Source organism: Hibiscus syriacus, unplaced genomic scaffold (genome assembly GCF_006381635.1).
Source record: "Hibiscus syriacus cultivar Baekdansim isolate YM2019G1 unplaced genomic scaffold, ASM638163v2 tig00111129_pilon, whole genome shotgun sequence".
In the NCBI taxonomy this organism is placed as follows: Eukaryota; Viridiplantae; Streptophyta; class Magnoliopsida; order Malvales; family Malvaceae; genus Hibiscus; species Hibiscus syriacus.
This window is the reverse complement of record NW_024062990.1, coordinates 701796-715778: the sequence shown is the minus strand read 5'-3', so window position 1 is coordinate 715778 and position 13983 is coordinate 701796. Positions and strand designations below refer to the sequence as shown.

Sequence of the window (13983 nt, the reverse complement as noted above, 5' to 3'; positions counted from 1 at the left end):
AACAAGCAATAGAATTTGTGTTTACATTAAGCGATGGTAATAAAATAAAACTATAATATACGATCTAAACGATCTTAGTGATTAAAGGACTTGTTGAGATAAAGGGTTTGAAATGTATGAAACCCAAAAGGTAAGTTCCAACCTAATGTATGAAACCCACATGTAGTCAAATTGGAATCCGTTATTTGTGCACAGTCTATATTCAACTTATACAACCACTGGGAGGAGGTTTCCACTTCGCATTTCGATTAACACCTAAAATCTTACTTATCGACCAGCCAACCTCATCGCACTCGGATTATTTCATCCAACGTGCGTAAATGAGGTTGGATAAGATATTATATTAAATAAGTATTTATGTATCAAAAGAAAGGGTACAAACGAAAAAAGAATTAGTACCGGAGGTAAGAATTGTTAGCTAGACAACAATGTTCCAGTGAAAAGTAATAAGGCCAGTGCGTTGAAATAAGCTTTGATTGTGGTGAAAACTGAAAACATGCAAACCAAAGAGATTGTAAGTTCTCCAAACGAGACGCACGTTTCACCTAAAAGGTACTCCAAACTAGACGCACTGAAACAACAATTTGCATCCAAAAGCAAGAATAGATCAAATCCAATTATTGTTCTCTTGGGCTGGGCTTTGAACTTTTTTGTTGCACTGGGCCTGCTAGTTATTTGTTACCAAATAATAATTAGTGTCCGCCTGGAGAAGTAGTGGTTGCATGCAACTGGATGTATTTTATTAAGCCCAAGAAAACGAAGTAAAACTGGAAGACGCGAGAAGATGACAAAAAGAAGAGACGAGACGCGACACGAGTCACGAGTGACTCTTGACCGATCAAAACGACGTCGATGGAAATTTCCATCCGCTACATGGGGCGCTGCTTGGTCTAGATTCTTCTCGAAACAAATATCTCTCCCAGGCAAATCCACATAGGCATCGTACATAGCTGAACGCAGCTTACCCGAAAACGTCGCGATTTGGTGAACCCTAAAAGCAACCCTCTCCAATTCCGGACACATTCGATTGCCTTTTTCATAGACCACATCGGAATTCGCAGGCTCCTTCGGATTTTTCACTATTCGGTTCATACTTGTGCATACTATTTAGGTTCGTGGCTTCGTGCCGTTGGTTCAATTGTTGTTGTTGTTGTTGTTGTTATTATTATCTACGTTCTTCGATGTGAATCACCGTTTTCTAGGGTTTGATTGGATGATTTCTTTAGTCTTAAATTATTTTGATCTTATTTGATTTCCCCTATGCTCTCCGATCCGACGATTGCTATGTAATTGCTTTGATTGATTTATGTTATCATCGTTTCTGATATGTTCTTTCTTGCATAACATCTTGTTTATTATCCATTTTGCGTTTTCCTTAGTTTTTATTTCTAATTTTTAAAAGGAGGAAAATTGAAAGTATATTGACATTGTATTTGGTTCTGCAAACATGCACCTAAAATGTTGGAACATTTGACTTTTGTTGACCATGGCTAAAGGAATTGCTCGTTATGTGTTTTCTTGTCGTATGTCATTGATATATAAGAAATGAAAATCTATCTTAATGCTCAACTAGATAAGATTCTAAAGTTGTGATGAGTCATCTTTTCTTTTCCCTTCATTTTTGAAGAGAGACTTCAATATTCTTTTTAGCATATCTTCCCAATAGTTCATGTTCTAGACAGCTAATTGTCATTATAATTATAGAAATTAACTTAGACAATTGTTTTGTGACATTGAGTGCTGATCTGTTGTGACTTCAACCGCTTTAAGAGTAAATTACCTTAGCCAATGATAGTTTACTTGAGGAATTTGAACTAGTGGAAAATTCTGATTGGAAATGATATTGTTTTGCTATTATAGACACTGGTACCTGTTGAATTTCCATGGAATATCAGTACTCTAACGAAGGTTCGAGTATGAGCAGAACTTCTGGGGAATCTTCTAATTCTATTGTAGAGCTAAGGATCAAGACTCTGGATTCACGAATATTTACTTTTCCTGTTGAAAAAAATGTAAGCACTTGCTTCTAAGCATGAGCAATCTCATAAAGTTGCTGCCATTCAGTGCATCTTTATTTTTTATGAAAATTGTTCCTTGTCAAGCCTTTAGCTGATACCTATAACATTACATGGATGATTTCAGACACCAGTTTCACTGTTCAAGGAGAGAATAGCTAAGGAACTTGGTGTCCCAATTGGTCAGCAACGGCTGATTTTCAGGGGAAAGGTCTTAAAGGATGATCATCTCCTTTCTGAATATCGTATCCTGTCATTTATGTTGCTAGAAAACATCATGGCCTTAATTAAACTACATATGTTCTACATAAAAGATTTACTGTGCTACAGGACTAATTATTAGTTTCTTAGGTGGCATGTTCATTTGCAGAATTATCACAATTATATAATTTAAAGCATGAGCTGTGCATGCGAGTTTAGATTGGTTTTTTTTCCTGGAAAATTAGTAGATTGCTCGCGGTGTTAACTTTTACCAATTCACGTCATTGTCTAAAATGAGCATTAATTAAATGGATTGAGTGCTTAGCGTACAGTTACAACTATATTGTTTTGTATTCACTCAAAATTGACTTTTGGTTCCTAAAGAATTTTTCGTTAAAAATAGGTGCCTAACGTTTTCTCCATTACATTTTTAGGTGCCTACCGTTAAAAAAATGTTAAGTGACACATTTAGATTTGTTTAAAAAAAATTAAAAAAAATATTTTATTTTAAAAAAATAAAAAAATATAAACGTGACACATGTCACTTAATGATTTTGTTTTACCGTTAAGCACCAAAAAGTGTAATAGAGAAAATGTTAGGCACCTATTTCTAACGAAAAATTCTTTAGGCACCAAAAGTCAATTTTGAGTATAATTTGGGTGCTTATTTTTGCTTTAAGCCTTGTTGTAACTACCAAAAAGAAGGAAATCAAGATGTTGTTGTATCTACTTAATCAAGTTTGCTGTCTTGTTATAAGTTTCATTTGTTGTGGTTCACTTTATACCATATATCCTTCACTAGTTTTTTAGACGTTGAGAATGGGCATACATTGCACTTAGTTGAAAGGCAGCCTGCCCAGTCACAGCCTTTATCTGATGCAAGTTCAGGAGAAGCAGATGGAAATAACAGTCATAGAGGTATTAATATATCCAGCGGTGCTTGTCTGGGCTTGAATTCAGGGTGTTTTACTCATAGCTGTAGTTATCAAGAGTGAATTGAACTATGAATGGCAGGAAATGATGCTTCTGCAGGTGTCCCTCGTAACCGAGTTGGACAGATTTCACACGGTGTGGTTCTTGGGACCTTTAATGTTGGAGATCAAGGTGATGGCAGTGCTCCAGACCTTAGTCGGGTGGGTTCTTTCTCTCTTCTTTATTATTTTTAATTTTGAAGTGTTTCAATTCACCTTTAATAATGTTGGTGAAGGGATGCTGATTATTAATTCATTATTTGTCACTTGGCTTTTAGGTTATTGGGGAAGTTTTAAATTCTTTTGGAGCTGGAGTCCAGTCTACTACTAATGGTACCATTACGCAGTCTTCAACCTCTGTGAGTAATGCTTGATTACAAATTTTTCTTTTCTTAAACTTAAAGTTAAATATGACTTTGGGTTGCAAATGCTTATATTTCCCTCTAAGCTATGTGTTGGCAAATGCTTCAGCTTAAAATTATTAATTCTACTCGGATATTCTTATGTATACTGTTAAACCTAATGAATATGCTAATGATTCAAATTTAGAGAAAATGGAAAAACTAGAAAAGAATGTGATGGCTTAAGGGTTTAGTAATCATCAGTATTGCTTTTGGCTTCTCAAGGCTCTAGAAATATAGAATGCCCAAAGTTATTGAATAATCAAAACAATGCATTCGGGCTTCTCAAGGAATTGAAACAAATGGAGGACGTGCTGCTGGTGAGAACCAAGTAGGAAATCAGGCACAGTCTGGTCAATCATTTCAAGTTGCCCATCAAGTTATCCCAATTCCTTTGAGTGCAGCACAAGTATCTATTCCTTCACTTAATACGGTAGTACAATTGAACTTATTTATCTTTAGTGGCGGACCCATAAATATTTTTTAGGGTGAGCACACGTATTATAAGAACATAAAATTTTTGAATGGGGTGAGCAGGGTACAAATAAAATTTCAGGGTGGGCACCACCAATAAAATAGATAAATAACCAATGAAAAATTGGATTTCTGCCCACCCTCGGGAAGATGTGGACCCCCGCTGTTTATCTTTTAGCAAATTATAATTTGATTGTTGTCTAATTCCTCTCTTTTCTTTTTTCTCCAGCCAGTTCCCGATTCTTTAAATACTCTCTCCGAGTTTATGAGCTACATGGAGGCACATTCTCCAAATGGTGAGACTACTAAAAACATTAACTCAAGTATTTGTTTCGAAATAGTTGCAAAGACTAACTGCTATGGCATTATGTAGGTTATCAGCCACACACATCTACAACAAACATAAGGGAGCAACCAAGGGTTGCATTACCATCTGATGCACGAGGTCTGCCGACACCTGAAGCATTGAGCATCGTAATTCGACATGCAGTACAGCTTCTCAACAGTCATGCTATTGGTGCATTGTCTGTAAGTGCTGTGTCTTTTCTGTTTTATGTATTTACCGTCTTTTTGAATTTTTTAAGCCTTTTTTTGTTATTAAATGTTTAACCATATTCATGTTAAGGTCGATATGATATGTTGAATACTAGTTTCCTTCTATAATTTTAAAACTGTTTTTCAGATTTGTGCTACAATCTCTGTGAATTCTCTTTCACATGTAAAATTACTCTCTGGTGAAATTTTGTGCATTATGAAATTCATAAGTACATGCATATTGAGGAAGCTAAATGAGAATTCTTTCTGTTATATGATTGTCAGTCATAATTTTCATCTGATTCCATTTTCTTTTTCTCTCTTTCAAGTTGAGAAATTTTCATCTATCTCTTTTATACACTGCTTCTTTTGTAGCATATTGCTGGACGTTTAGAGCAAGAGAGGGATTCTTCTGATCCTACAGTGCGGGGGCAAATTCAAACAGAATCAGTACAAGCAGGTCTTACAATGCAGCATTTAGGTTCTCTTCTTTTAGAGCTTGGTCGAACCATATTGACACTGCGAATGGGACATTCTCCTGTATGACCTGCATTCTCTTGCATCCATATTCCCTGTTCTCCTTGAATAATAACACATCACTAAATATTTCATGCAATTCACAGGCTGAATCTTCAGTTAATGCTGGACCTGCAGTTTATATATCTCCTTCTGGGCCGAATCCTATTATGGTTCAGGTATGCTAAAAATTTGATTACATTATGTCAAGTTGTAAAATGACTGTAAAACCCTGCTAATATAGTCTATTTATATATTGGTAATATGTAGATATATTGATTGTCATAACGAGCACGTTCTGTGTGATACATGTTTTCTGTTGATTTTTATTCACCAGTAGCTAAATTGAAGAGTATGATATATGTTTGTATCAAGTATGTAATTATTGCAAACTCCTGCTAATATATCCAATTCAAGTACGGTAGTATTTTTATATCCTGGTTTCCAGAACAAATCTGAGTGGTTCTTTCAAGCATTGCAGATGTTTTCTTGCTGTGTAATGTGTTCTTCTATTGATTATTATTCACCAATGGCTAAATTGAACATATTGATATTCATCTGGTCTCTCTAGGATCATATAACTAAATATAGAGATGTTCCTTGGAGCAGACATTTTAGCAGTTTGGATGTAAGTTGTTAAAAATATGTTATGCTCTTGAGACATAAAAGACAATTTTCTTTTAATGACTGAGAATTAACAGAAAGAGAAGCTAGGGAATGAAAGGGGGAGATCTTGTGTTTGGTTTTGGAAGAAAACAGGGAGTTCTGAGATGTAAATCTTTTAGTTTACAATTTTAACATGTTATTTTTTATTGTATACATCATTGTATTTTTAGTACAGATTGTACTTCACCAGTTGGCTTGAGACATGCTGAAACAACAATGGATGAACTTGCTTTCTTAATTCAAGTGTTAAAATTTTCTTTAGGATCCTATTCATAATGCATGCATTGGTTGTTTATTTGCAGCCTTTCCCCCTTCAAACCAGATCCCTCTTTAGTGGTTCCCATTCTCCATCAAATCCTCTGGCTGCAGGTCCTGTTGGTGTTGGAAATCATGCACGGCACATAAATATACACATACATCCTGGTGGGTAAAGTCTACGGCCAGGCCATTATTTCCCTTTCTTAAACTGAAGTGACATTTTAATTTAATTACTGTCATTATCAGGCACCACACTGGCACCTGTGGTTTCAGCAGTTGGTAATCGAACAAGCATTGGGGAAGGGATGCAAGGGCAGCGTGGTAACAATGCTGGTTCTGGTTTGGTGCGGGTTCTTCCTGTGCAAAACAATATTGTTGCAGCTGACCAAGCACATGCTACTGGTGCAATGTCCAGTGCAGCACAGTCTGCATCCACTGAGTCATCACTATCCTCTGTTGTTGATGAACTCAATTCAAGAATTAGAAACTTTGTTGGTACACAGGGACATAATCAGGCTGCATCAGGTAGATGGCAATTAGTTTTTTAGATTCTAGTAAGTAAACTGTTGTTCATACTATGTCTGGTATTTAATGGTTAAAGCAGAATTGTGAAATTCATGTTTGTATCTGCATCAGGTAGTCAGCAGCCCAAAAATATTGCTTCTAGTGGAGCTGTGGATTCTACTGTTGCTTTACCTACAAACCTTGAAACTGAAGAACCAAAGGTGTCCATTATTTACAATAAAATGATCTCAATTAGGAACTATCCGTTTAGTGTCTCTGACTTCTACTCTGTTGATGTTAATATTCAGTCACAACGTCAACATGCTGAAGAAAGTAACAGTAATACGGAGAGCGGTGAGAATTCAAAGGATGCATCAATTGGCACGGTTGGATGTTCTCCTAGCTCAAGTGGAGAAGGAAGTGCTATCAAATCCAGCGAGGAAAATGCCAAGCCTGTACCACATGGATTGGGGTTGGGGGGTTTGGAACGTAAGGTGTGATAAATTTCTTTATTCTTCATCTAATTATGTTACTTTTATTGAAAATGATCATATAATATCATTCTGGCCAGAGACGAGCGAAACCGACCAAATCATCTTCCACTGCTGGTGATAGTGGAACAACTAGTTCTTCTATTGATCAAAAACCTGAGTGCTAGAACAACTGGTCAACAGATTTTGCAGTCACTTGTATCTCGGAGCTCGTCTGTGAATAGGGTAGATCCTTCCTCAGGTAATCCAGGTGTTGAGAGTAGTAGGTTTTCAGGAGTGCAGGGTTCTGTTGATCAATCAGGGGCCGCTATCGCTGTCTCACAAGTTCTTCAAAGTCCTGCACTAAATGGCCTATTGGCTGGGTTCTCAGAGCAAACTGGTGTTGGTTCACCGGATGATTTTAGGAACATGTTTCAGCAACTTACTCAAAGTCCACAAATCATGAACACTGTTAGTCAACTAGCCCAGCAGGTTGATAGCCAGGATATTGGAAACATGTTTTCAGGTATTGGAGGAAGCCAAAGTGGCGGTATTGATTTGTCACGGATGGTCCAACAAATGATGCCTATTGTTACTCAGGCGCTTGGTTGTGGGTCAGGTGCACCTCCACCATTTCCTGCTGCAGAACCTAAATTTCAGGTATAATGTGATGGGGGAGGTCTACTGCTGCTGATAAATCATGTGATTATGATTTTCTGTTTTTTTAATACATATATTTTAGATTTTTAAGGTGGTTTGTGTGCTTATGTGTTTGTGTATATACACTGACATGGAGGACTGTTGTGCTATCTGCTATTTCTTCCAGGATGACATTCAACAAATGGTTCGGAGGATGGAGCAATCTAGTCTACCAGGTAATGTCTTCCATGCCGTTGCCGAAAATGCAGTTCAGGTATATGGTGATGGGAGGAATGCTGAAGAACTTCTGAATGAGTTGTGTGGTGATGAAGGTCTTGCCAAGGTGAGTTGTCTGGCTATGAGATATTTGCCTTGGATTTATTGGGTTTCTTACCACTCAAAGCAGCTAGAGATTTAAGTGCTTCCGTTATGTTGAGAAATAAATTGACTCGAGCAACATTATCTTTTTAACTGCCTAATTTTTCTGGTTTATTTGTACAAAAACTCGTAATGTTTTCTAACATTTTCAGGAATACACTGAGATGCTACAGCAGGACCTACGTCAAAGATTTCAGGACAAATCTGATGAGAAGGACAAGTCTAGCTCTTGATTCTGAAAGTTTAAATTGCGGTGCTCTGCTCTGAAAGATGTGCGGCTAATCACGTCACTCTGTGCTGGTGTCATTTCTTACCCAGACTCAATTTGTAAACTCAGGTTTATGGGATGATTGATACACCCTTTGATCTATATTTATTTGTTGTACTCTTTGTTTTATTGTTGATCAAATTGAAATTATCATTATAATTATGTATTTTGTTTTCAGGCCTTTAGCGTTTCTCTTTAGGCTGGTTTCTTAGATATGAAAATACCATCTATTATCACTTTTTTCTAATTAACCATTCTCGATTAACTTGAGATCAAATGCTCTATTTATACCCAAGCTTCTGTTCATTTAAGCTTGTTGGGTGACCGGATGAGTGATTGAATAATTTGAGCTGCTACATGGCTGCTTTTGATTCAGCTCTCGTTTCGATTTTCATGAGAGGTTTTTTATACAGTTTCTTTGTTGCCATTCGAATCAAAATCTGGAGTGGGTACTTTGTGGACGTTGTTTTAGTGGTCCAAGCACGTTCCGTATGATTGTAGAATGAGCAGGGTGATGAATTCCGTATGTTAAGTTACATTATAAATTATATAGGAATTTATTGGTAATCTAAAGGGTATTTAAAACGGCGACATGGTGAAACATGCTGTATATTAGCTGAAATGATATCTTAAACCATCCTTTTTTTTGGACACTTGAGAAACAATAAGAGAATATAGTTCTTGACCTAGTGTGAGACTGACGCACTGTTGCCTGTGTGTGAGTATGTTATATATTGATATGGAAACTGTACAATTATACATTATGAACAAAACAAGTAATAAAGTGATGAATAATTATCGTCTCCACAAAGATTAAAGAGAAATTAAGTAAAATGTGCATTTAAATTATAAACAATAAAGTGAAATGGTATCAACAATTAATGTGAATGATGTGTCAAAGTAACAAATATGGGATGGAGTAACAAAATGCAAAGTAAAAAATGTTAAAGCAACTGAATAAGAATTGGATTCATGAAGGATAAACGACTGAGTCTACTATGGAATCTTATGTCTTATCTTTTAGAATGGTTAACATTTTTCACTAGTATACAACTCGAAGGAGTTTGTTGAAGTGCTCCTAATCTATCTCTAGTAAGGAACCTGATAGTAGAAATGTTACGACAATACCTTTTAGAGTAAACAGTAACAAATTACTATCGATTAAACTCTACTTCTTTAAGTTGTTGAAACATTATTCTTATCTCTAAGGCGATTTAGGGATTTGCTTCCCAACTCAACCTCATTGTTCAAGTCTCTAAGATTAACTCTCTCGATATCAAGCATCAAACATAGATAAAAGCTAACTCTCGAAAGCTTTTACAAATATACACATTAAAACAATGAACAAAGTAAATATTTCACATGGAAAATACTAAGCCATTCATTCAAACAAAAGCATAATCATCCATAATAAACCCACGTCAAATAGAGTTAATTCATGGAGGGGCAAACATCATCCATCATCATCATTCGTTTCATTACAAACCCACAAAATAAATAAGAGTGAAAAACAACTAAATGAGAAGAAAAAACTCCTAAGCGTGAGCTGTTGTGAACCACCTCTAGCTCGCTAGCTTTTCTTAAAGGTCTTGCTTGATATCCCCTTGAAGCTTGAAAGTAGAGGGCACCACAAAAATGAGAAGAAAATAAAGATGGATTTTGTGTAGTCATATTTTCCTTTCTCTCTCTCTCTCTCTCTCTCTCTCTTATCTCATACTTTCTAAAACTTTTTTAAATGAGGTGTCCTTATCTATTTATATTGGGAGCTTAGGGTTTTGTGCCCTAATTCTTTTTGTACCCCTAAAGGATTATTCACTTTACGTGAGGGGTAGGCATGACTAGCAGAGGGATTTCACACGTGAGGGGGACATCTGGTGACATCATTAAAATATCTTCTTTTGTCCTTTTCTGCGCCCAAGAATGTTGTCTAGAATGCTACAACATTTTTCTAATTCTCCTTCAGCTATATTTACCTCCACACATCATCACCAGAACACCAAATTTTCCTTTAAGTAACACCAATTTCGTGAATAAATTGCTATAGTAAAAAAATACCACCATATGCAACTACATGGTTTAAATACAACTTGTCGCGCCCTTGGAGCTTCAAAAGCCTCGAACGCATGACTTTAGTCCCTACTTTAAAGAATACGGCTAAATCAGCCTAAAAATAATCCAAGAAATATGCTTAGATTCCTAATAGAAGCAAAAACTCCAAAAGAGAAAGCAAGAACAAGAACAAAGACGAGAAATTGAGAGAATGCTCTGTGATTTCTCAAAATAAAGAAGTGAGTACAAATGAGGAGGAGATGCCTCAATTTATAATGAAGGCTCTCATTAATGAACGGTTAAGATCTAAGTACATCGACGAACCATATTGAATATAATCCCCTAATCTAAGGAATCATAATTACAAGATCTCTCAACCTAAGGAAACTATACAAAGTCATTGATAACTTGCCTTAAAAAGAAGATTACAATGATTATGGAAAGAATAAAAATGATCTTGTATTAACCAAGTAGTCTACTTTCCATAATCGTGCAAGGCTCTTCATCTTCATAAAATGGGCCAGTCTGGATGAAATGGGACAAGCCTAACACGCCACTCAAGTAGTCTTGGGCTGCTTGTTGCATGGTGACCTCGGTCGTGGACTCGCGGTCCATGACATTCTCCCTTACAGATTTAGTGACGTCCTCGTCACTCGTTTGGAATAGAACTAGTCTATCTCGAATCTGAATTGTCAAAATCCCTCGGTATTCTTCCAACACCCTTCACTATCGGGAAATCATTCCACAAAACAAAGTACGCATACCTCAAGTAGTATCTTGGTCACCGAATGACTCTCTCAACATGAATGTCTCCAATCTCCTTATCATATGAGACTTTCACTCTGAATGGTGCTTGGTGTGACTTGCCTCGATCTGGATCCTCCTCATCATGGTGGATGGTTTGAACAAACTAACGTGGAACACTGAATGAGCTCGGGTGGTCGAAGGCAACTCCAATCTGTAGGCAATGGTGACTACATTCTTCATAAGTTTGAACAAACCCTCGTATCTTCGCATAAGCCCTTTGTGCATTGTCGGGTTACACAAGATTCTAGTCAATTTGGTAAGGACCAAACACCAACTTGGAAATTCAAGTCCTTCATCTTTCAATTTGCCCACTTCTTGGTCCACTTCCCATCCTTGTGTAAACAAGCCCGGGCAAAGTCGTGATACTCTTGCCACTCCTTGGCAAACCCATGTATTGCTGGACTTGACCCCACATACTTGGTAGAAACCACGTTGGGTGTTAACGGTTGTTACCTAGTCATAATCTCGAACAAACATTTGTTTGTCGCCTCGCTTCATTGCAAGTTGTAGGAAAATTGAGCCACATACAACAAATTTTTCCAATCACGTTGTGTTGAGTTAATCGATCGACAAATATGGCCAAGAGGGGGTGAATTGACAATTAAAATTTTGGTAGAAGCTTTTGCATAAAATTGAAAATATTTGCACATCGATTTAGAGTGGTTCGACTTTCTCAACCAAAGTCTACGTCCACTACCTTAGCTATCCACACTAAGGATTTTCCAAAAATTCACTAATTTGTCTTTCTTTTTAGGATAAAGAGTAACCTTACAAATACCTCAAGAATTATACCCCAAATTCTTGAGAACACTCTCCCCCAAAGAGAACAATACAATTTTTGCAAACTTATACGAAAATCCTCATAAGGCAAGATGTTTGCACAATTCTAGAACAAAGAAAGAACACTCAAGAATAATACAATTTAGTTCAATAAGTGTTCTTGAAAGCAAAAATGAATATTGAATAAAACAGGCTTGAAAATGCTCAAACTTGAGGTTTGATGTTTTCTCTTTGATTCTCTCTTGATTCTTGTTGATTGTTGCTTCTTGTTCTTGATCAATGGCTTCTAAGCTTGTTTAAATACTCCTTCAATTGATTCTGAACGTTGGGGATGATTAGTGGAGTCAATGGAGCTGTTTAAGTGTGAAAACAATTAATAAAACTACTTGGAGCGTGGGGGAATCAGTACCCCCTCATAGGGAATCGATTCCCTTAGTGTAAAATTCAAATATATCGACCGTTGAACAGAGGGAATCGGTACCCCCTTGGGGGGGGAATCGATTCCCTCCGAGCATTTTGTTATTTCTCGGAGCCAAACCATTAAGGGAGAATCGGTACCCCCTTGGGGGGAATCGGTTCCCTCTGGACAAACTGTAATTTTTGGCTTTGAAAAGGTTCGAAATACTTTGTAAATTTTTTTTGAGATTATTTTAAGATTGAAACTTAATTTTACACTTTGGTAAGGATTAAAATGAACTTTGAAAGACATGGAGTAATATTTTAATATTCAAATAATTATATCGAATATACTTAGAAAATATTTTGTAAAATCTTAAAATTCATTTAACTTAATTTGTTATATCGAAACATCAAAATGTTTTCAACAATCTCTCCCTTTTTGATATAACAAAATATTTTAGTAATTTTAAGATTTTCTAATTGAAAATAAATTTTGAAATCGGTTTTGAAATTACTCCCCCTTACTATTACACTTCTCTCCCTTTTTGTTAAATCAAAAAGATTCTGAAACGTTTTTAAACAAGGTTTTGAAATATTAGCCAATTGATATTTAGAAATTTAAAGCTTAAGCTGCTAAGAACATAATCAAGAGAAGATGTTAGCTATTAGTTTCATAATCAATATTCATAACGAATGTGAAATGGTGAAATTAGTCATATTTCTAACATGATGTAAATGATGCACAAAATTAAGCAAATCCACATATATAGATAAGTTCAAATCATCCAAAAACAATATCAAACAAATTCAAACATCCAACAACCAAAGTAAAACAATCCAAAAACATTCAAAATGTTGAAAACAATAAGGTCGAAGCTAAGCACGAAAACAGGGCCTAATCGTCCATCGGTGGATCAGGAGAAGATAAGTGTGTCCAAATGTTGGCCATATCACGTGAAAGTGTATCGACCCTCTCGTCCAAAGTGTCGAAACGATGATTCATCGTTTCGTTGGTAGTAGTCAGATGTGATTCGATGGATGCAAACCTCATATCAAGATTCTCCATAAATGATCAGAAGTATGGAGGCACTTGATCTTCTTGTTGTGCTTGATCCTCATGCTACTCTGGCTCATCCTCAGCTTCTTCAGCTTCAGAGGTTGCTCATTAGTACGGACCCATAGACCGGTTTCTTCATTGATCTTCCATCCCGATTTAGTTAAAGAAAAGAGATTGATTTGGTTTTTGAGTGGAAAAGTGGCATCAAGACCAACCTTAAGATCGGCTTTAGAAAACAGATTACTCAGAATACAACCGTAAACTAGAGATGAACAGAGTTTCTTATTAGGAACAAGATTTACGGTTTCAACAATTTCAACAAAAATAATCTGAGGTAGGTTGATTTTAAGATTATTTTGGACACAATGTAGCCAAAAGAGATTCAATGCTCGAAGAGTGAAGTATCGACCTCCGGATGATCGAAACCACCAAGAGATCATAAGATGAATGAAACGATCATGGAGATCTAAGACACTCGCACTATCCCTTCGTTTATACTGAGAACCTACCGTTTGTTTTTCATTTTCTAAGCCGTCGTTATCTAATCCTAATGCGGTGGCTATGTATTCCGGGTCAATATAAAAGAATCGTCCTAG

At 36.4% G+C, this 13983-nt stretch overlaps 1 pseudogene; it reads left to right on the top strand.

Annotated features, from left to right (window-relative positions):
* The first annotated feature begins 802 nt into the window (after positions 1 to 802).
* On the top strand, positions 803 to 8471 carry LOC120154442 (annotated as a pseudogene).
* The last annotated feature ends 5512 nt before the right edge of the window (positions 8472 to 13983 follow it).